The following is a 22,156-nucleotide window of genomic DNA, read 5'->3' on the forward strand; positions in this document are numbered from 1 at the left end:
CAAAATGGACTCAATTAATAACACTCAGATTTTTCTCTGGGTTCCACTACTAGTTGGTTGAATGACCTTGGAAAGTCACTTATCATCATATTTCCCATCTACAAAATGAAAAGTTCAACCAATTCTCTTTCAGGCCTAAAATATGGATTTAAGATAGCTTTTACTTTATTACCACAAATGTATGCTATGCTTTCCTGTCTCTTTGGCTTTTAAAAAATTTATTTCTATTTTTTATCCTTATGCTTTTGCCTATACACAGAATTCCATTCCCAGGGAACATGGACATCTTTCACTTGTCTACATTATTCCAGTATTTTAAAGCCAGTATCAAATATATGCTGATTTTTCACAGAGTTCTTCAGGATCCTTTTAGCCTGATACAATTTCTCCTATTTTGAATAGCAACTCAAAACAGAAACTCCCAGGAAAAATCTGAACAATAATCATGTGACTCTATATGAACATAATTATAAAACTTTACAAGAGATATTATGAAATGAAATTTTGTATAAATGAAGAGAACTATCAGACTAGTGTTATAAAAGTGTAGAATTTTTCTCTAATATATGAATATATTTAATAGAATTCTAATCTAAATAATGTGGCAATTACTTTTGTAACCCAGTGAAGTGATTTTAAACTTATCGAAAAATTTCAGGCAAGAACATCAAAAAATAAATCCCAACAAAACCAAAAAATACTTTGAAAGGTAAGCATCCTGGGAGGGGAACTTGCTGTGACAGATGTTTTATATATATATATATATATATATATATATATATATATATATATATATATATAGTTAAGCTATTATATCAGTGTAGAACTAGTGTAAGAATTGATAAATTGGTTTTTTTAAACAGTTAGAATAGCTCTAAGGGCTTCTCTGGTGGCTCAATAGTAAAGAATCTGCCTGCCAATGCAGGAAACCTGGATTTGATCCCTGCATCAGGAAGATTCCCTGGAGTAGAAAATGGCAACTCCAGTGTTCTTGCCTGGGAAATCCCATGGACAGAGGAGGCTGGTGGGGTACAGTCCATAGAGTCACAAAGCAGTTGGACATGACTTAGTGACTAAACAATAACAAATAGTTCTAAATCATACGCTTACGATTTATATGTATATATAAAAACTTAATACAAGGAAAGAAGCATTCCATATATCACTGCTGCTAAGATGCCTTCACTGACCTCGGAATAAATTAGATTCCTCTTGACAGTGTCCTCATAGTATTTCCAGTATAATTACAATTGCTTTTTTGATATTTGTCAGCTCAGTGAGACTAATGACCATGTCTTCCTTATCCAAACCTATATATTAGTTCCCAGTACAGTACCTGGTTTACAGTAGAAAATAAGTATTTTTCTGCTATAGTAAAAAATAAGTATTTGAGTTATTGAAACAAATTGCAGGGGGGAGAATAGCTTTTCAATAATTGTTGATGTTTGGGAAATGAGCATTTGGGAGAACTTAAATTCAGTTCCGTTCAGTTCATTCAGTCGTGTCCGACTCTTTACAGCCCCATGGACTGCAGCACGCCAGGCCTCCCTGTCCATCACCAACTCCCAGAGTTTCCTCAAATTCATGTCCTTTCAGTTGGTAGTGCCATCCAACCATCTCGTCCTCTGTCATCCCCATGTTTACTTAATACCATTCTTCATTTTGAATTCAGATGAATTATGGGAATAATGAATCAAATGTCATCATAAATGTCTGGAAGAAATAATAAATTAATATGTATCTTTTTTTGGAAAACAACAACAAAAAATTAACTGGAGCATAAGCCCTGTGGAAAATTCACAAATGAAAAGTTTGCTAGACTTGACATAAGAAATGAAATAGTTTGACAAATCTTAAACAGTGTGTAAAACTTAAAGGGAATCAGTCCTGCTAAATACAGCAAAATGTTGTGCTTTAATTTGTAAAGAACTTTCCCAACTCTAGGAGAACCTATACAATAGTAAGATGTATCAAGGTTATGAACAGGCAATTTACAAAAAAAGTAGAAAAAGGCTTATCACAAAGTTCAAATTTGCTATTCATCACAGAAATCCAAATATATCGAGGTAGAAAAACTTTAGAAAGAGAGCTATGAAGAAATTAAATTTTTACCAGTAATATATTTCTTTAGGGCCTCTGGGCTCTGACCGTCCAAGCAGCTCCATTCCAGGACAGGGATCAGAGTGTTGCTGAAACATGGAGGCTGGAGTCAGAGATAACCCCATGGAGGAAGTCATGAATGACAAGATGTGGTTGGAGGCCCTGCTCAAATTCATTCAGCCTTTGTTTTAATGCCTTGAGGGTCCTTGGAAGCCCCACTGAATAGCCAGAATGGAGGAGACTCTATTGCTTTTGACACTGGGCTTCCAAGAGAAAGAATAGAGATATTTCTAAAGCTGGGATGCAACATTGGTTTGCATCTGCTGACTGTGTGCTTTCCCCCACTTCCTGTCTCTTGGATTATTTTTCATGTCAGGATTATTGACCAGAAAAGTTCCTCTTCTTTCCCTTGCTCCCTTTCCCTATTACACACAGAGGAGGGAGACCAGGACCCCAAAAATGTAACGGGAGGCTTGTGTGGTTCCCCGTGTGTGTGCACTCAGTCTTGTGTGATTCCTTATAGGTTATGACAAAGAGCCAGAAGAGCTGGTGAGACTTGGCACAAAGTTTCCATGCTTTAGAAGGACAAAGCTTGACCCTCGGCAGCATAAAAATGTAGTGCCTAAAGTTCCTCCCTCTTCAGGTGGCCCCACATAGTGAGAGAAGTAGTCAGAATTGAAGAGATGGGCAGGAATGGTGAAGGCTGTGAGAAGTGGGAAGTGATGGAAAGGGGGCAGCTGGGCTGAGTTCAAGCTTATGCTGAAGGAAATCCAGGCTCATTGGTGTACGCCTTCTGAATGTTCAAAAGATCCAAATGGAGATTTGGATCTTTAAGTATTGGAGACTAATTAAAAAACACAAAGCAGACCAAACAAAGCCAAAACACAACCTTGTGTTCCAGCAGGGCTCAGATTTAACAAAGGCTACCGGCCTCCAGGCTGTAAACTCTGGATTAGACCAGGTTGTCTCAAAGGAAAATTCTTATAAGAGGGAGCCAGGGGGCAAAATCTCTCTTTGTAGAAGAGGGCAGTTTTCCCAAGAAGGGAACGGTGGAGGGGAGGGTTCATGAGACCACTTCCCTGGAGAAGGCTTGGAGGACTGTGTGTAAACTTGCCTTCTCTCACGAGGTACAAGGCAAAGTCCACGCTCTGTTGCATCATGCTGAGCTACAGAGGTGGGTTTACCCTTCAGCCAAGTACTTTGTGGATGGACATGTTCCATTGTGTGGGGCTGGTGGAAAACTGGAAGGACCAGGGTGCACTAGAAGGGACAGGATGCCTTGGCCTCTGTGTAAATTTCCTAGGGCTCTTGCAACAAATTATCACAAACTTGGCGGCTTGAAACAACAGAAATCTATTTTCTTACTGTTTTAGAAGCTGAAAGTCCCGAATGGTTTTGTGGGCCTGAAAATCAAAGTATGGACAGAATTGATTCCTTCTGAAGGCTCCAGAGGAGGTTCCTGTCTCTTTCAGCTTCTAGTGGCTGTTGGCATGCCTTGGCTTCTAGCTGCATCACTCTAATCTTTGCTTCCATCATCACATCACCTTCTCCTCTTTTATGGTCAAATTTCCCCCTATCTCCTTCTTATCAGGGCATTTGTGATTCTGTTTCCCAGATAATTCAGGATAATCTCCCCATTTCAAGATGCTTCAGTTAATCATATTTGCAAAGCCCCCTTTTCCCTGTAACATTTACAGGTTCAGAGATTAGAATCTGGATATCTTTGGGAGGCATTATTTGGTCTACCACAAAATCAATTTTCCTTCTAGACTCTGATGAAGACAGAAGTTGTCCTTCAGGAGGACATGGATGTGTACCACCTGTGGCTAATGGCAAGTATAGAGAGACTCACAGCTTAAGGGCCAGAGATGACCTTAGAAATGAGAATGGGCACACTAATCTTCCCAAAGGCCCATCTTGAAAAAAACATACATGAGAAAAAGATCCAGTCATACCTGGTCACAGTATGGGCTTCTGTCTGCCCCAGGACAGCACTGTGTTTTGAAATATATTTTCTTGAGTTATATAATATATTATATATATGTATGCATTTCCAATTATTTTCTATTATAAATTATTATAAGATATTGAATATAGTTTTCTGTGTTGCATAGTAAATCCTTGTTGCTTATCTATTTTATACATAGTAGTTTGCATCTATTAATCCCAAACTCCTAATTTATTCCTCCCCTCTTCCTTCCCCCTTGGATAACCATAAGTTTGTTTTCTATGTCTGAGAGTCTGTTTCTGTTTTATATATAGATTCATTTGTATCATTTTTTAGATTCCATAAAAAGTGATATCATATGGTATTTGTCTTCCTCTGTCTGACTTACTTCACTTAGTATGACATTCTCTAGGTCCATCCATGTTGCTGCAATGGCATTATTTCATTTTTGTGGCTGAGTAATATTCCATTATATACATACGAATGCACCACATCTTGTTAAACCAATTATTTATTAATGGGCATTTGGCTTGTTTCCACAGGACAGCATTTTTATTTTCTCAAGCTGATGCCTAAAGACACACAAAACAGTGAACAGAAAAATAATGTCCTGGTTTTTCTTAGTTAAAAGCCTCTCAGTGTCCTACTTGTTCCCTCCAGAGACACCTTGCCTCCACCCCCAGCCTCTGGCAAACTGGTTTCTGCTGTTTGAATTTTCACACTGAAATATTTCCTGACTATCAGGATTATTTTATACTCTGGGCCAGCTGGTTGTATAAAAATCCTCTTGTATGTTCATGTCAGCTGTGGAAAAATGTCTTTTTTCCTCCCCTCCATCACTCTGATTCTTTTCTATATTTTTAATTTAATGTCCACATCCAGCGCATCTCTCAATTTTTGACTTGATGCTGGTGTATCCTCATCTCTTCCTCTCCAACATTAGCTTTTGGGTTTGTGAGTATCTTGTGGGGGCTGCTTTTTGTCTCATCTGTGACAATGGAGGAGCTCTCGACACTTGGTACTCGAGGCTTCACATCACTGCTCCGTACAATTGCTTTTGGAGCTATTCCTGCCCTGTTGATGAGTGTGTCTGAGCATAAAAATATGGGCATGTGTTCATTCAGTGTTTACTCAACATATGTTTGTGAAACATTGCCAGAGGCTTGGCAACTTACTTGTCCTTAAGGGAACAGAGATGGATGAGGCATGAAGTTTATAAGCTAAAATTAAATCACTAACATTTATTGAGCATTTACTAGGTGATGGGTAATGTGTGCTTTCTGAATGTATTCCATTTTATCCTCACAATGACCACGAAGTAGATGTTTTCATCCCCATTCATAGCTGAGAGAGAGAAGCACTTGTCAAGTTCACACGCCTTGGAGGTGGGATTGCTGGGGCTGAGACCTAAGTGATCTGACCTCAGGTCCCTGCTACCAACAAGAGCTCAGCTCTGACCCCAGAATGCAGTGTGACTTGGGGCATGTTTTCCTGACCCTGGTGCATATCCCATGTTCAGTAGCTTTCCTGGAAATGAAAAGGGGCTCTTGGAAAGTAGGACAAAGAGAACCAGTTGCTCTCACACACATTGCTTTGAAGAGTCAAAATTTCTGTATATCTTTTGGAAAGCAGTCTGGCAGAACATATCAAGATACTTTAAAACTTTCAACTTAATTATAGCTCTTCTGGGAATTTACTTTGAGGAAGGAACCAAAAATATGGGAAAAGCTTTACTCCTGGAGATGATCATTAAAACACTATAAAGACAGGTAGAAAATATTCTTACACCGTATTCAGACGTGCAGAGGAAACTTTCCTTTATGATTTCCTGTAATTAACCTAATCTTTCCCAGGACACTCATCCTACCATTCCCCCCATCCTCATCCCCTTCACCCAGGGGAAATTTAAGTGTACTCTCATCTGGTTGCATGCATGCCAAGTTGCTTCAGTTGAGTTGGACTGTTTGCAACCTTATGGACCGTAGCCCACTAGGCTCCTCTGGCTATGGGATTCTCCAGGCAAGAATACTAGAGTGGGTTGCCACGTCCTCCTCCAGGGAATCTTCCCAACCCAGAGATTGAACCCACGTCTCTTATGTCTCCTGCATTGGGAGGTGGGTTCTTTACCACTAGTGCCACCTGGGAAGCCCACTCTCATCTGGTTAGTTTAGCTCAACTCTTTTGGAGTAAATTCTCACATTCTTTCCCCACCCTCTGGTCCACACCAAGATGGCATGTGGGCTTGTGTGTGGAGGTGTATGAACGTGACCTCATGGTGGTTGGAGGACTGGAGCCTTAGGAGCGCACGCACAGATTTTTGGTCTGTCTGCTGCCTCCCCTGGCCTTTGGGATGATGGTGTCTTTCCTTGCGTATTCTTCTGTCATTTGATGTAGACGTTTGGGGCAGCTGAGTTTATGGTGGGCTCTTTGTGCTGGGTCAGGGCTGGTGTCTGAATTAGTCCCAACTCAGATCAGGCTGGAGCTGAGGAGCTCTGAGGTCTGGTGGTGGCTCCCATCCAGTCCTATGTCTGGGTGGCTTGTGCTGTACTCTTTGCTGCTTACTGGAGGGAGTGGTGGGAAGAACAGGAGAGTCCTACACAACATCCCCACAAGAAGAAAACTAAAAGAGTAGCTTATACCAAGAAGGGTGGAATCACTAATGCATCAGTAACAGATGAGGTTGTTGCTGTTGTTCAGTCACCAAGTTGTGTCCGACTCTGTGACCTTATGGACTGTAGCATGCCAGTCCTCACTGTCCCTCACCGTCTCCTGGAGTTTGCCCAAGTTCATATCCATTGAATCGGTGATGCCATACAACCATCTAACCCTCTGTTGCCCTCTTCTCCTTCTGCTCTCAATATTTCCCAGGATTAGGGTCTTTTCCAGTGAAATATTATGCCTGAAGAATTATGGACAGAGCTTCATAATATTGTACAGGAGACATTGACCAAACATGAAGAACAGAGTAAAATTTTACCGAAGCTAAATATTGAGTATGGAGAAAAATGAACCGGCTCTTGGGTATAAAAATAAAGGGATACCCCAACATATTGGTACCTGGATCAAACTAGGTATATATCTGTATATCCCTTAAATGAATTTTAAATGCAGTAACAACATTTGAAACACTGAGGGAAAAAAAGAAGGTCACTTAGCTTTGTTTGAAAATCAGCCTCTGGAAGCTGCCCACTCCAAGTTTCAACAGCTTCTCTGCCTCCGTGGGGGCCTTTGCTCTTCACATGGGAGTGCTAACCTAGGCTGTCTCTGCCTGACCCCTGGGCTGTCCCAGGTTATGACCTTGGGCTTCCGTAGTGGCTCAGCAGTAAAGAATCTGCCTGCCAGTACAGGAGACATGGGTTTGATCTCAGGGTGGGGAAGATCCCCTGGAGAAGTAAATGGCAACCCACTCCAGTATTCTTGCTTGGGAAATCCCATGGACAGAGAAGCCTGGTCAGTCCATGGGGGTCTCAAAAGAGTGAGACAAGACTAAGCAACTGAACATGCACACATCCATCAAAGTACCATCCAGTGTCATTGGGAAGCCAAGTCAAAGTTCTTCCTGGGGTGAGATTATGGTGTTTTTACCCTTGACCTTTCCAATTTTTAACCTTAATACTTTTATACATCATTCTTCTTTTAAAGAAGAAGATGACTTTTAAATTATGGCCTACCAAAGAATCTGATTTGCATCTCTAATTAAAGGGGGGCTGTTTCTGAAGTAATGATTATTTCTAAGTACAATAAATCAAGTTCCTTAGAAGAACTCTTAAAGCGTGTTGTTGAGGCCACACTGGGCAGAACAGTCATCATGGGCCATCAAAGAGACATGATCTGTTATCACACCTTGATTATCTCAGCCACACCTTCTGCCATCTTCCTCCAAGGGAGGAAGATCCACTGTCCCTCCAGTAAAATTAGAAAACAGAGTTCATGTGTGAATGTGAAGCCCTGAGAGACCATCACCAACAGACTCTGCTCTGCTGCCCTTGTCTGGAGCGCTTGCTTTGTGAAGAGTTGAGATCTTCAGCATTTTGCGAAACAGTGTTACAAGGCTGATTGAGAAACGATGGTTAAGGGTGCAGAGCATGGGGCCAGTTGGCTAGGGAAAGGTGGATTTAAGGTCTGGTCAACAGAGTGAGCAGTTCCATGACTACATCATTCAAGTCCTGCTGAATAATAGAACCAGATATCCACATACTTACCTTCTTTTAAAAATATTTAGTTATTTGGCTGTGCTTGGTCTGCATCATGTGGCAATCTTTTAGTTGTGGCATGTGGGATCTAGTTCCCTGACCAGGGATTGAACTCAGGCCTCCTACACAAGGAGCACAGAGTCTTAGCCACTGGACCAACAGGGGAGTCCTATATATTTACCTTTTTATCTGTATTTATCGGGTCCCTCATTTATGGATTCCAATGCTTGTTCACAGGTTTAGCCATTTCTTGAATTTAACTCAGTGACAGCAGTGGAAAACTGTTTGGCAGAAAATGACTATAATATGTTTTGCAGGCATCAGAAATACCCTGAGGAGAAAGTTAATGGGTGAGAACTTAATAAGTCTTTTTTGTGAAGACTAAGATGTGGAATGTATTTTATCTTAACAGTTTTCAACGAAGCCCCTGGAGGTTGTTTTTATGCATGTAAAAGTTTTTCATTAAACTAGAAATCTTTTCTTTTTTTAATTTGGAACATTTTTGCCTAAAATATTTTTGTACTCAAAGGAAACCTCAGGCTAAACTCCCCCCATCTCCTGTGGTCCCCCAATTATATTGGTTAATCTTGGTTGTAGACACACATGGGCAAGCATTACCAAAGATTCCTTTTATTTTTCATGAGGATTTCCTTTGGGGAGAGTTCCGTTAAGTACAAATGTCTTAAAAAGATACAGAGGGACAGTAGTCCTGCTAAGTGACCCCAGGGACTTCTTCCTATAGTTACAGATTAAGCAAATCAGAATAAGATTTAGGGGATGGTGGTGGTAGTGGTGGTGGTGGTATGTGTGTGTGTGTGTATGTGTGTGTTGGACATGTAAATCAGACCAAAGTTTCCATTAAGGATAAACTTGGAGGGTAGAGGGAGGTCACTCCATAATGTCCTTAAGAATCATTTCACAGACACATCAGCACTTATAAATTCCCTTACGACTTCCTTTGTAGTGACATCTCTAAGTCTTTCATTTTTTACTTAAACGACATACAATTCAAGTTTATTAATTAATTTTTGGTCATGACATTTTTTTCTCACTTGACACTATCAGGTAAAAATTCTTGCATTTAACAATGTAAATGCTTCTGATATGTAAAACCCAACAGTGAAGTGCCTGTTCTTTATTATTCCAATAAATAATTGTAATGAGTTTGGAGAAAGGGGGTTCTGGGGTCAACTCCCTGCTCAGTCTCTAGTTAACTGTGATTTTAGGAAATCCCTTTAGATTTTGGTTTCTTTAACAGTCTGCTTCTGAGAATTTCTTAATGTAATGCTCAAAAAAAAAAAAAAGTGAAAAAGCTTTGGAGAAAAAAGTGCTGAGTCAGTTTTAAATAGCAAGAATGGTCTGTCAAGATTAGGCACCAGCTTGAATCTACATTGTAAGCACTAACTGCTTTCATATGTAGTGTCCTGTGTTTGGAGAGATACTAGTGGCAAAATCAGAGGAAACAAAATTGAAGCTGATACCAGTATCTGTCACTTAAACATCTCTCTTTCTGAGGAAGAATAGAGGTGCATGGAAGATGATGTCTCTCCCTTGAACCCTTGTCCTAAGTGATGTGATTCACAAACTATAATGTGCAAAAAAACTCCTCTAGAAAGCTTGATAAAAGCTATATTCTCAGGCCTCATACTCCAGAGATTCAAAGTTGCTGAATCTGAGGCATGGCTGGAGAATCCGCCTTCAGCAAGTCCCTAAGTAATTTTAATGTGGGTGGTCTGGAGACCACACTTTGACAAACACTGATGAAGGAGTTCATAAATCCTAGAGGCATGGCTGGTGCCAGTCCTGATCTCTCTAGGTGGAAGAAGTAGAGATCTTTCCCTCACTGTTTCTTGGGATAGGTGGGTTTGGTCTGCTGGTGCTAGACTCATAGCTGATACTACCAAATTCTTTGTGATCTCAACTGAACAGCATGATTGAAACCAATTGTCTTATCTCTGGTCTTAGAATATGGAGACCACTGTCATGGCTCAGAAGCCTAAAGAGAGAGTGGATGATATGAACTGAAAAGATCACAGAAGTTTAGGATTGTTTAAAGGCTGTAGCTATATGATCTTAGAGAATGATAGTTGTCAGGAAGGTCTCTGTAGAGAATTTGAAAGAGGAATGCTTAAGTGAGTTTTAAGCTATATATAGCTAAGGGCAGGAAAATTAGTTTTGGAGAACAGTATCTTCAGGAGAATCATATTTCTATTTTGGGAGGATTCTATATCTAAATTTATCTGTATTTATCTATCATCTATTTATCTACATACACAGCTATGTCACACACATGCACATGCGTGCGTGTACACACACACACACACACACACACACACACACACACACACAGAAATGTGAGAAATGTGTTTGGCCAGAGGATAAAAACCTCATCTCTGTTTCTGTTTCCAAGATTTGTGGCAGCAGAAACATTTGGGGCAAGAACATTCATTTGACTAATGAATGTCCTTCTTCTCATTTTTAATGTATACATCTCTGATTTTCTTACAGTGCCAGCTGGCTTGTTAGGAAAATGGTGGTAATGAAAAAAATTCAAGATATACCAGAGATGTATATTTTTTTGCTCACTTACCTTTTTGGTTGGGGGCTGATATGTCAATTCATCAAACATTTACTGCATTCAGAGTTAGTTTCTATTTCAACAGGAAAAGTTCAGATCTGTAGAGGACTTTGACTAGGAGAGAGAGACTTCCACATTTGTCTTTGGAGCCCTGATACAACAAGTCTTGGGAAAATGAAGAGATCTGAGGAATATGTGTCTCTGTGTGTGTGTGTGTGCACAAGTTTATCTATCTGGGCAACCCCAGATATGAGCTAGATTGTATTTGAAGACTGGCATGAATAATAACTCAGACTGAGCTCAGAGTGGCTTTCATTTCACTTTACTGCTAAATCAGCAAATAAGTAGTACAAATGATGTATATACTACATAATGATATTAGTAAGTAGATGGGTCATTTCAGTGTCTCTTCAGTTCCTTCTGGAGGCAAGCCTGAAATGAGGTGGTCAATGCTCTGTATGAGATGAGAATCTGCCAGATTGGAGGAGCCTCAAGCTATGGCCTGGATGCATCTTGCACCACAGTGTTTGCAAAAATCTACCTACTACCATCTGTATAGTCAAAGGTATGGTTTTTCCAGTAGTCTTGTATGAATGTGAGAGCTGGACAATAAAAAACTCTGAGTGCTGAAGAATTGATACTTTGGAACTGTGGTGCTGGAGAAGACACTTGAGAGTCCCTTGGACTGCAAGGAGATCAAACCAGTCAATCCTAAAGGAAGTCAATCCTGAATATTCTTTGGAAGGACTGATGCTGAAGCTGAAGCTACAATACTTTGGCCACCTGATTTGAAGAGCTGACTCACTGGAAAAGATCCTGATGCTGGGAAAGGTTGAAGGCAGGAGGAGAAGGGGACGACAAAATATAAGATGGTTAAATAGCATCACCGGCTCATTGGACATGAATTTGAGTAAACTCTAGGAGAGAGTGAAGGACAGGAGAGCCTGGAGTGCTGCAGTCTGTGGGGTCGCAAAGAGTCAGACACGACTGAGCAACTGAACAGCAACCTACTGTCATTGTCCTCCCCCCATCTCCTCAGGTACATAATTCCTTTTTCTATTTCCTGCTGCCCAGTATAGGCAGGTTGTAAATGGCCACCTTCTCACTGTGCCCTCACATGGCAGGGAGAGATAGAAAGAGAGAGAGAGAGAGAGAGAGAGAGAGAGAGAAAGTGCTGGTAATTCTGCTTCTTTTCAGCCCTAATAGATTAGGGCTCCATCCTATGACCTCAACTAACTCTTATCAGGTCCTCACAGGTCCTATATCCCAATAGTCACATTGGTGGTTAGGGCTTCAACTTATTGGAGAGGGGAAAACATTCATTTTATAACAGAGACTGTATAATTGTAAAATAATTGCAATTAAAATGTTTTCAAAAAAACTAATGAAAAAGGTTGCCGTATGTTTGAACATATTAGGGGATTTCAGGAGAAAGAAAGAAACTAGAAGAAATTGTCAAATGCAAATGCCAGGTATACAATGACTATATCAGAGATGAAGAATTTCTTTGACTGGATCATCTATAGAATTGATAGAGCTGAGGAAACAAACATTGACTTTGAAGATAAATCAATAGACATTATTTAAAGTTAAGTATAAAGAGAATTAAGAGTGTATGTCTGTGTGTGTGTATGTAGAGGGGGGCCTTCTGATCCCCCAAAGCTGTGGAACAATATCAAATGCTCTGTGATGTAAGTACTTAGAATCCTAGAAGAAGAAGGAATGTGAGTGAAGAAATAATGGATAAGAATTTTCCCCCAATAATGAACGCTTACTCCTTGGAAGGAAGGTTATGGCCAACCTAGATAGCATATTGAAAAGCAGAGACATTACTTTGCCAACAAAAGTCTGTCTAGTCAAGGCTATGGTTTTTCCAGTGGTCATGTATGGATGTGAGAGTTGGACGGTGAAGAAAGCTGAGCACCGAAGAATTGATGCTTTTGAACTGTGGTGTTGGAGAAGACTCCTGAGAGTCCCTTGGACTGCAAGGAGATCCAATCAATCCATCCTAAAAGAGATCAATCCTGGGTATTCATTGGAAGGTCTGATGTTGAAGCTGAAACTCCAATACTTTGGCCACCTCATGCGAGGGGTTGACTCATTGGAAAGGACCCTGATGCTGGGTAGGATTGGGGGCGGGAGGAGAAGGGGACGACAGAGGATGAGATGGTTGGATGGCATCACCAACTCGATGGACATGGGTTTGGGTAGACTCTGGGAGTTGGTGATGGACAGAGAGGCCTAGCGTGCTGCAATTCATGGGGTTGCAAAGAGTCGGATACAACTGAGCGACTGAACTGAACTGAATGAAATTCATGAAACCAAAGATCCAAGAGTCCCAGAGAACCCTAAGCAGAATAAAACCACGAACAGACAAAAACCTGTCACATCACAGTTAACCTTCTGAAAATCTTGAAGAAAGAGAAGAGAAAATCTTGAAAGCCGGAGATAAAGGCACATTTTGTGTAGAGGAAACACAAAGAATTAGAGCAGACGTCTTTTCAGAAATTCAAGCCAAAAGACAATGGAAGAATATTTTTCAAATGATAACACAAAAATCTAGTGAAAACTAAAGCCTGAGTTCTAGGATCGGTGAAAATATCCTAAAAAATGAAGGCAAAAAAGTATTTTTTTCAGATAAACTAAAGCCGAGAGAATTTACTGCCAGAAGTATCGTGCTAAAAGAACTGTTAAAGGAGGTTTTTCAGAAGAAAAGTGACAGGGGAAAACTTGAATAAATACAAAGAATTCAGAAGTGGTGAAAATGATGGCTACCAACTACAGCTGAGTTCCCCATCCTGGTGACTGCTCTTGGCTAACGACAGCCACTTCTTGGGAGGTTTCCCATCTCTCGGGCAGCCTAGTCAACGACTGCCAGTGTGGGAGCTTAATAATCTCATCCCCTTCCCCAGTGAAAAGAAGTTTTGCTGGACAATCCTAATTTTGGAACTTTCTGTGGAATTGTTTGAGACCTTTGTTTAAAGCGCATTAAAGTGAAAAAGTTGGCTTAAAACTCAACATTCAGAAAACAAAGATAATGGCACCTGGTCCCATCACTTCATGGCAAATAGATGGAGCAACAGTGGCAGACTTTATTTTTTTGGGCTCCAAAATCACTGCAGATGGTGACTGCAGCCATGAAATTAACAGACGCTTACTCCTTTGAAGAAAAGCTGTGACCAACCTAGATAGCATAGTAAAAAGCAGAGACATTACTTTGCCAATAAATGTCCATCTAGTTAAGGCTATGGTTTTTCCAGGAGTCATGTATGTATGTGAGAGTTGGACTATAAAGAAAGCTGAGTGTGAAGAATTGATGCTTTTGAACTGTGGTGCTGGAGAAGACTCTTGAGAGTCCCTTGGACTGCAAGAAGATCCAACCAGTCCATCCTGAAGAAGATCAGTCCTGAATATTCATTGGAGGGACTGATGTTGAAGCTGAAACTCCAATACTTTGGCCACCTGATGCAAAGAGCTGACTCATTTGAAAAGACCCTGATGCTAGGAAAGATTGAAGGCAGGAGGAGAAGGGGACAACAGAGGATGAGATGGTTGGATGGCATCACCGACTCAATGGACATGAGTTTGGGTAGACTTCGGGAGTTGGTGATGGACAGGGAGGCCTAGCGTGTTGCAGTCCATGGAGTCGCAAAGAGTCGGGCACTACTGAGCGACTGAACTGGACTGAACTGAACTGAAAGTTCAACCTCCCCCCCCCCCCCCCGCCTTCCTCAGTCTTGCTTCCTTATTCACCCCCTAGGACTTATTGATCCAGAAAGAATTCCCCAGTAAACTTCCTGCTGGTAATCTTCATCTCGAGTCTGTCTTCCAGGGACCTGCAGACACAAACTAAAGACCTGAGAGTAATTCTGATGAAGTGAGAGGCTCACTATACTTACCCCCATGTGCTTGTGTGCATGTCAGTTATGCCGTCGTGTCTGATTCTATGTGACCATATGGACTGTCGCCTGCCAGGCTCCTCTGTCCATGAGATTTCCCAGGCAAGAATACTGGAGTGGGTTGCCATTTCCTCCTCCAGAGGATCTTCCTGACCCAGGGATCAAACCCACGTCTCTTGCACTGGCAGGTGGATTCTTTACCACTGAGCCACCAGGGAATCCCACTTCCCCTGATAGCTTGTTCATTTGACTCAATGACCTCAGTACATACTTGCTTCTCTTTAAGAAATCCTGGTGAGTAAATTCAGGCTTCTACATCAGATGAATGGGGATCTGGCAGTTTACATTTAAAAAGAGATCTTCATTTCATATAAGGAACTTTTGAAGAACATTTGGTATACAGTTTGATTTAGAATTCCATGAATATCCAACTTTTCAAGAGTACTTCTGTTATGTGAAAAAATTCACCTGTGCTAATTCAATAGTAGTGATAAAACGATTTATTCAATTTTCATTTTTAAATGAAGCAGTTGAATTTTCACACTCAGATAATATTTCTTGCCTCTATGTGCACTTTATCTTGACGTGGGGGAAGATGAGTGTCTTTGGAAAGGAAACGACCCTGTAGGCTTAGCAGAAATAACATTCTTCTTGACACAGATATTGCCCTTTTGGGATTCTAACCAAGACAGTTTCAGACATTGGGGATGGCTGTCCAGAAACAAGCTCAGTTTCAGATGTGTACCTGATCTGACTTCTCTGCTGTTCTAATTAGATGTTAGTTCTCAGTAAGTACTACCATGAAACAAGACACATATTGCAAATTGATTCTAACTTACTTTTCAAGCATTCTCTGACTTTTTAGCTTTACTTAAAGTCATTAAATGACACTGAGACATGTGTCTCTATTGAGCAAAGGAAGATAAGATGGCAGGTCATGTTGGAAAGAACTCTGAGAGTTTGGGAGGTCCCAGTGGGTGGCCACTTTCACAATCCCTTGATCAAATAACAGCTCTTCTCTTTTGGGGAAGGTCACCAAGAGGGCCCCTCAAACCTGTGCAAGGATAAAAGAGGACAGCAGCTGGCTCACTGCTGATGTCCAGTCGAACTGGGACTGCTTGCATCCAGCTAGCCAGAATATGCCTCATCTTCACCAAGGATTAGGCACTTTTCTTTGTAGCTAATCCAAATGATGTTCTCAGGCATCAGAAAGTAAGGAGGCGCAGAGCGTATCTTATACCTATGAGGGGTGCTGATATGATGCTCAGCATGACATAATTCACACATGCAAATAAATGTTGTTCCCTAAGGAAGCATGTATTTATTCCAGGTGTACAGTGCTAAGCATATAGTAAGCACTCAATAAATACTTATTGAATGAATGAGAAATTGAATATATTTCCTAAAACTATTTTGGAAATAACTTTTTTGTTTTTTCTCTTTTTTTTATTGTTGGGAATACATTTGTAAGATTGCTTCCACAAAGGCAGAAACAATCTTTCTCTTGTCTTTCTTTTCCTTTTTACTTTACTTTTATTCTAGAATAAAAACTCTAAGAGAATTAAAACCTAATGTAGTATTGTTGTGTCCTTAAGGAACTTAACACAATGATTATATTCTTTAATTGCCTATCATTTTCCAGGAGGTAGGCTGGTAGAAAAGAGTATAAAGATAGAAATACAGACGTTTCCTATCTTTTTAAAAAATGTTTATTTATTTGGCTATACCAGGTCTTAGATGTAACATGTGGGGTCTAGTTCCCTGACCAGAGATCAAACCCAGGCCCCCTACATTGGGAGCACAGAGTCTTAGCCACTGGGCAACCAAGGAAGTCCCTAGATATTTCCTATCTTAAGATTCAAGACCAATACACTTAGACCAGCAAAGGGCAGTAGACATCAATGGGTAATAGACATCAATGGGTAATTTCACCAAATCAAATTCTGAGTCTAAATTCAGAGATATGAGCCAAACATTAAGTATAAGTTTAGCGTGTGTGCACATGCACACACACGCACACACATCTATCATTTAAAATGCCTTCTACTTCTTCTCGTGCTACATCCCTCATTCCTATCACTAAGCTGTTTGCATAGTAAGTTTCCAGTACATCTTTGCTGATTGGATCACATGATCAAAATGCTCTTTTTGAAAAGTTATTCCGATTCTCAGTTGTATGATAGATTCAAGATATAGCACTGGGGTCTAGAGACGTCTCTCTACAGCTAGTGTCTTCACATGCAAAGCAAAGATAGTAACAAAATGGGAGAATCTGCACTATTAGTTGAAAAACAATTGCTGCCCTCCTGACTCAGTACCAGGGAGCTGTTGTTATAATTGGTTGATAGTTTGGGGAATGGCTTTGTCCTGATCCTTTTGCATACCCTCCCACCTAACATCCCTATGAACAGTAACTGGCATTGTGTCAAGACGTTTCTCCCTTCACATAGGCAGAGGGGATTACCTTTCGATAAATCTAAGTTAACTGATCCACATAGAGTTGAAGCCAAACCTGTGTGTTCTCTCTTACCTGAGAGCAATCACAAAGCGATCCGTTAAAAAATGCAGTGGGCAAGACTGAACACAGAACTCTAAGGCTGCTTGTCTTCCTTGCTGGTAGAGACTGCCTCTTGCTGTAGAAATTGAAAAGACCAGAGACCCACTTTCCCCAGGTTTCCTTACAACTGGGGCATTAACTATGGACCTAATCCTGACCAGTGGGGCCTGAGCAGAAATCTGCTGACAAACTTCTAAGAACAGGAAGGGTAAGGAGAAGATCCCCTTACTGGCTTTTGACTCAGGATGGTTCCAGGATGTGGATGTGATGTATGCAGCAGCGGTCATTGGCAGCCATCTTGAACCGATGTAGTGATAAGTTGAAGATGAAGGTCTCTGTGCTGAGAATGGCAGAACATGGAAATGGAAACAGCTGGATCCTTGAGGATACCATTGTGCCACCAAGTTAATTGATCTCAGGAAGGTCAAGACACTGTTCTTAATGGGTCAATATTTATTAATGGATTATTTATTAACTTGCAACTGAAAATGCTCTAAAATATGGTGAAGCATACAAGAGATAGTAGACAGAGCTCTTGATATGTAGTTTAAAGTAAGTGAGAGGTAAATTGCATGTGACTAGAGCTAAGAAAATAAAAGTTAGAAATAGTTGAGTATGAGTTATATATTAGTAGCCTTATAGTGTCATAAGCTAGGGTTGGTTGGTATAACTGCAGTGATTAGAACCAGGCATCTTTAGCCAAAGAATATGTCACAAAGGATGTGATTTTATTTCTCCTCTGTTCTAGGCTTCTAAACTTGGTGACTGCTGTTTAACATCCTGTCATTTCCACTTTGGGTGTTTTTCATTAAGACCATTATTCGGTTACCAAGGATGGGAAATGGGGAGCAGAGAGAGCTGGCAGGGGACAAGATTCACTGTTAACAAGTAAAAGACTTTCAGATGTTCCTTGAGTGCAGAAAATGTTCCATTATGTCACAGAATCATTGTATCCCAAGAATCCATTGCTTTCAGACCTTATTAAGATGATGACTTCCTGCAGTGACACACACAGCCCTAAGGCACTGTCAGCTCTGCTGGGTAGTGATGGGAATTATTTTCTTTACCAAGGAGCCCCATATACCTCATCCCACCTTTGCTTTAGTGACTTTTATTCACCAGGTTATTTGGGGAATGAATGGATCTGCAACTCACCGGAGCCCAGAAGGACTGAGCTCTTGAACCGAGGAATGACAGATTTTTCCTTCACCCAGGCATACTTCTTCTAGTCTTCTAGAGTTGTGGTTTTAATTTGCAGGTCATGAAACCAATTTATGAGGGTGAGATCAGTATTTAGAAAAGACAAACAGAATACAATAACATCCATTAGAAAAAATAGAAAAGAACATAATTGAGTAGAGCAAAAAGTATCAGAGAATGCAAAAAGCATTGAAAGTATGTTCAGAGCATCAAAAGAAAAGTTTTACTTTAGTTTTAGATGTATTCTCAAAAATACATTTTTAACTTTAACTTTTTTGTTTCATTACCTCTGATTAAAGGTGTAAAATATTGAAAGAAATGAAAACTTATCTTTCAAAGTTCACAAAACTGAATAATAAATATATAACAAATTTAAATAAACATTCAAACAATGCTATTCTGTTTGGAGCACTCATTTTTCTGAAGTTATTAGAGCTTAAAATGGCAGTAGGACATTTGAGGCTATCTATATTGCTTTCGTGAAAGTTGTTTCAGTTTGAGTTTGTGTGTGTATGTTGGTAAAAACATGTATGGACGTCACTATTCAACTATATTCGGGATTTCTATTCAGTTCCAGCACGTGGATCCAATCTAATTTTTCTAATGTCTTATTTAGGGCTTGCCTGATAGCTCAGCTGGTAAAGAATCCACCAGCATGGCAGGAGACTCCAGTTCGATTACTGGGCTGGGAAGATCCCCTGGAGAAGGGATAGGCTACCCGCTCCAGTATTCTTGGGCTTCCCCGGCAGTTCCGCTGGTAAAGAATCTGCCTGCAATGTGGGAGACCTGGGTTAAATCCCTGGGTTGGGAATATCTCCTGGAGAAGGGAATGGCTACCCACTCTGGTGTTCTGGCCTGGAGAATTCCATGGATTGCATAGTCCATGGGGTCACAAACAGTAGGACACAACTGAGTGACTTTCACTTTCACTTTCAATGTCTTATTTATTTGTGAGTATAGGCATTATTTAGCCTTTGGGCCAGAATTTCTAGAGAAGTCAGATAGTGAGTCCAGAGAAAATGAGGCCCAAAGTCCAAATGAAATGCAAAGCTCTGCCTCTTGTTTTGATCCTTGTTTACAGAGAATGGGCTTCCCTGGTGGCTCAGAGGTTAAAGCATCTGTCTGTAATGTTGGAGACCTGGGTTCAATCCCTGGGTTGGGAAGATCCCCTGGAGAAGGAAATGGCAACCCACTCCACTATTCTTGCTGGAGAATCCCATGGACAGAGGAGCCTGGTGGGCTACAGTCCCTGGGGTCGCAAAGAGTTAGACACGACTGAACGACTTCACTTTCTTTCTTTTTTTCAGAAAAAGCTGTGTTTTTGGCAGAACATCCAGCTGAGTGGTTGTCTGCTGAAGAGAGAATATTGATGTTACCTTCTGAGATGGAAAATGCTAGAACATGTGCTGGCCAGTTAGAGGGAGAGGACCAATAACAAAGGTGCAAAACAAATGATTCTCTTGTGGTTTTTGATCTGAGAAAGCAATTTGCTTAGCTGGTTAGGATTTTCCCTCACCAGTAAAAGTTCTCATCCATTTTACACTCTGTTTTTAAGGTTCACTTCCTCAAGATCCTTCTATCCACTTCTATTCCAATATCGCAAGACACATATACACAAACATACACTCACCTGCCCCAAATCTTGGGTTTTATTTTCCCCAGAGTTACATTTGCAAATATGCCAGGGAAAGACCTGAGAGTTATCTGCCAGTATCTCTGAGTGAATGACGCTGCTTCCTAATGCCACATCCTGTTCCACTTGGATGGAAGACAAGACAAAATCAAATGTATGTGAAGAAATTCTATTCTTTCTGAGAAAACCTCATTCTGTCTATCTATCTACCTATTATCTATTCATCCATCCATCTGGCTGTCTAACCATCTATATATCTACCATCTGCCCATAATTCAAAAATGGCTGATGAGTACTGGCTCTGAATCAGGTACTTTAATAAACCCTAGAGGTATAAAAACACACACATTAACCTCTATCTCCAGGAGCTTTCTGTTTCATGGCTGAAATAGAGAAACATCCCATTGTGGCAATGATATGATAGAGCTATATTCAGTCAGTGTGAAATACAAAGGATGGCCAGTCAATCCCAAGAGGAAGGCAGAGTATGAAAAAGCTTCCAAGATTTCAGCTAATGAGTAAGATATCCCAAAACTGGAGAGTAATGGAACAGTAATGGGAGAGGCAGGGATTAGTGTGGAAATGTGGAGAAGATTCTCCAAGCTTAAAATAATAGCATGTGTAGGTACCAAGGCATTAGGGAATATGGCCTGCTTTGGGAAAACAGCAAGGAACCCTGACCCACAGGGGTGGAGTGGTGGAAGGTGAGGCTGGAGAATGGATGGTGCTGAGTTGTGAAAGTCTTGCTGTTGCAGTAAGATGACTAAAAATCTGTCCTCCCTTCCTCTTACTGAAGGTGAAGTAGGACGGGCTGGGGACCATTTTGAAGGGAATTCACTCTTAGGGCCATTTATAGCTGGTGAGATGTCTCTTGTAACTTAGGTCAGGCTCACGTTTCAAACTGGGTTTATTGTTTCATCAAGGGAAGGGGATGGGGGTGTGAGGAGACAAGTCTTTGCACTCAAGGTCCAAGAAATGAAGTAAATAAACAAGGAGGCAGGTGGACTTGGAGTCATAACGTAAGACTAGCCTTAGATTCATAACAAGAAGAATAGCCTTCCTTCATAGCAGACAGAAAGTTTATGTTCTCCTTGGTGAGATGAGCTTGCTTCCTGGGTAAGCCATGAGGAACTCCACTGTAGCTCCCTCTAGTGTAAATACCAAAGATGAGTCAGAAATCACTGTTACCTACACCGTGGGATCACAGACAACCCTGCCCTCCCTGGAATAGCAGAGTAAGCACAATACAGAGCTTCTATTCACAATGGAGGGAGATTCCTTGACTGCAAAATATACACACAAACAAGAGCTTGAGGGTCGAAATGTTTTCACCCTGTGGGGAAAATTAGGTTTCTTTCAGACTGGGCCACTTACAAAAGTTGGAAAGGGAAGGAGGTGGAGTCGAGGGCAGTGGAAGAGTTGGCAGGAAAGAAGAGTCTATTGAGGGTTGAACTCTCTATGGCTGTGTCATTCTTATTCTATTGTGTGGCACAAGTGGATGGCCTGGTAAGAGGATATTACAGTCTCTCTTTTTTGTAATCTTTATTAATCTCAGGAGAATTCTATGGCCCTTTAATAAAAGAACTTAATTTTCTTCCATGACCTAGGAAAGACCAAGACATTAAAAAAAATGTTAAAAGAGTTAATAAGACATCCTGATTAGATTTTTTAACATTAACAATAAAAAGAAAAAAAAAAAAAAAACAGTTTCTTATCACACGTATCATGAATACACACAGGAGAAACACAGTGTTGAGTAACCCAAATGGGTGGTTAGTACTTGGTGTTATATAGCAGATTTTCAGAGAAAAATAAATTTGTAGAGAAGTGACAAGACAAAGGAAAAAGATTTTGGGCTTCAGAGAGAACGCAAATAAATATATGGGGGAAACTAATAAAGTTTGTGCAGGTCCATTTTGGCATCAACTTTCCATCTTGTTCATGACCATAAACTTCCCTGGGAGAGGGGACTTAAGCATGTACTCATTTCTCAAATGTTTGTCTCTTTTGTTAGATAAGGGAAGCTCCAGGAAGGCTCCTTTTTATTG

The 22,156-nt window shown here is 40.6% G+C and overlaps 1 long non-coding RNA gene across 1 annotated transcript; it reads left to right on the top strand.

Moving 5' to 3' along the window:
• The first annotated feature begins 10,231 nt into the window (after positions 1–10,231).
• On the top strand, positions 10,232–21,063 carry LOC145507369 (uncharacterized). Its single transcript, XR_014054797.1, has 3 exons — positions 10,232–10,373; positions 10,905–11,858; positions 19,783–21,063. It is a non-coding gene; the product is annotated as an uncharacterized LOC145507369 (long non-coding RNA).
• Positions 21,064–22,156: the final 1,093 nt, after the last annotated feature.

This window comes from Giraffa tippelskirchi, chromosome 5, assembly GCF_054371585.1.
Source record: "Giraffa tippelskirchi isolate mGirTip1 chromosome 5, T2T-mGirTip1v1.2.pri, whole genome shotgun sequence".
Classification (NCBI taxonomy): Eukaryota; Metazoa; Chordata; class Mammalia; order Artiodactyla; family Giraffidae; genus Giraffa; species Giraffa tippelskirchi.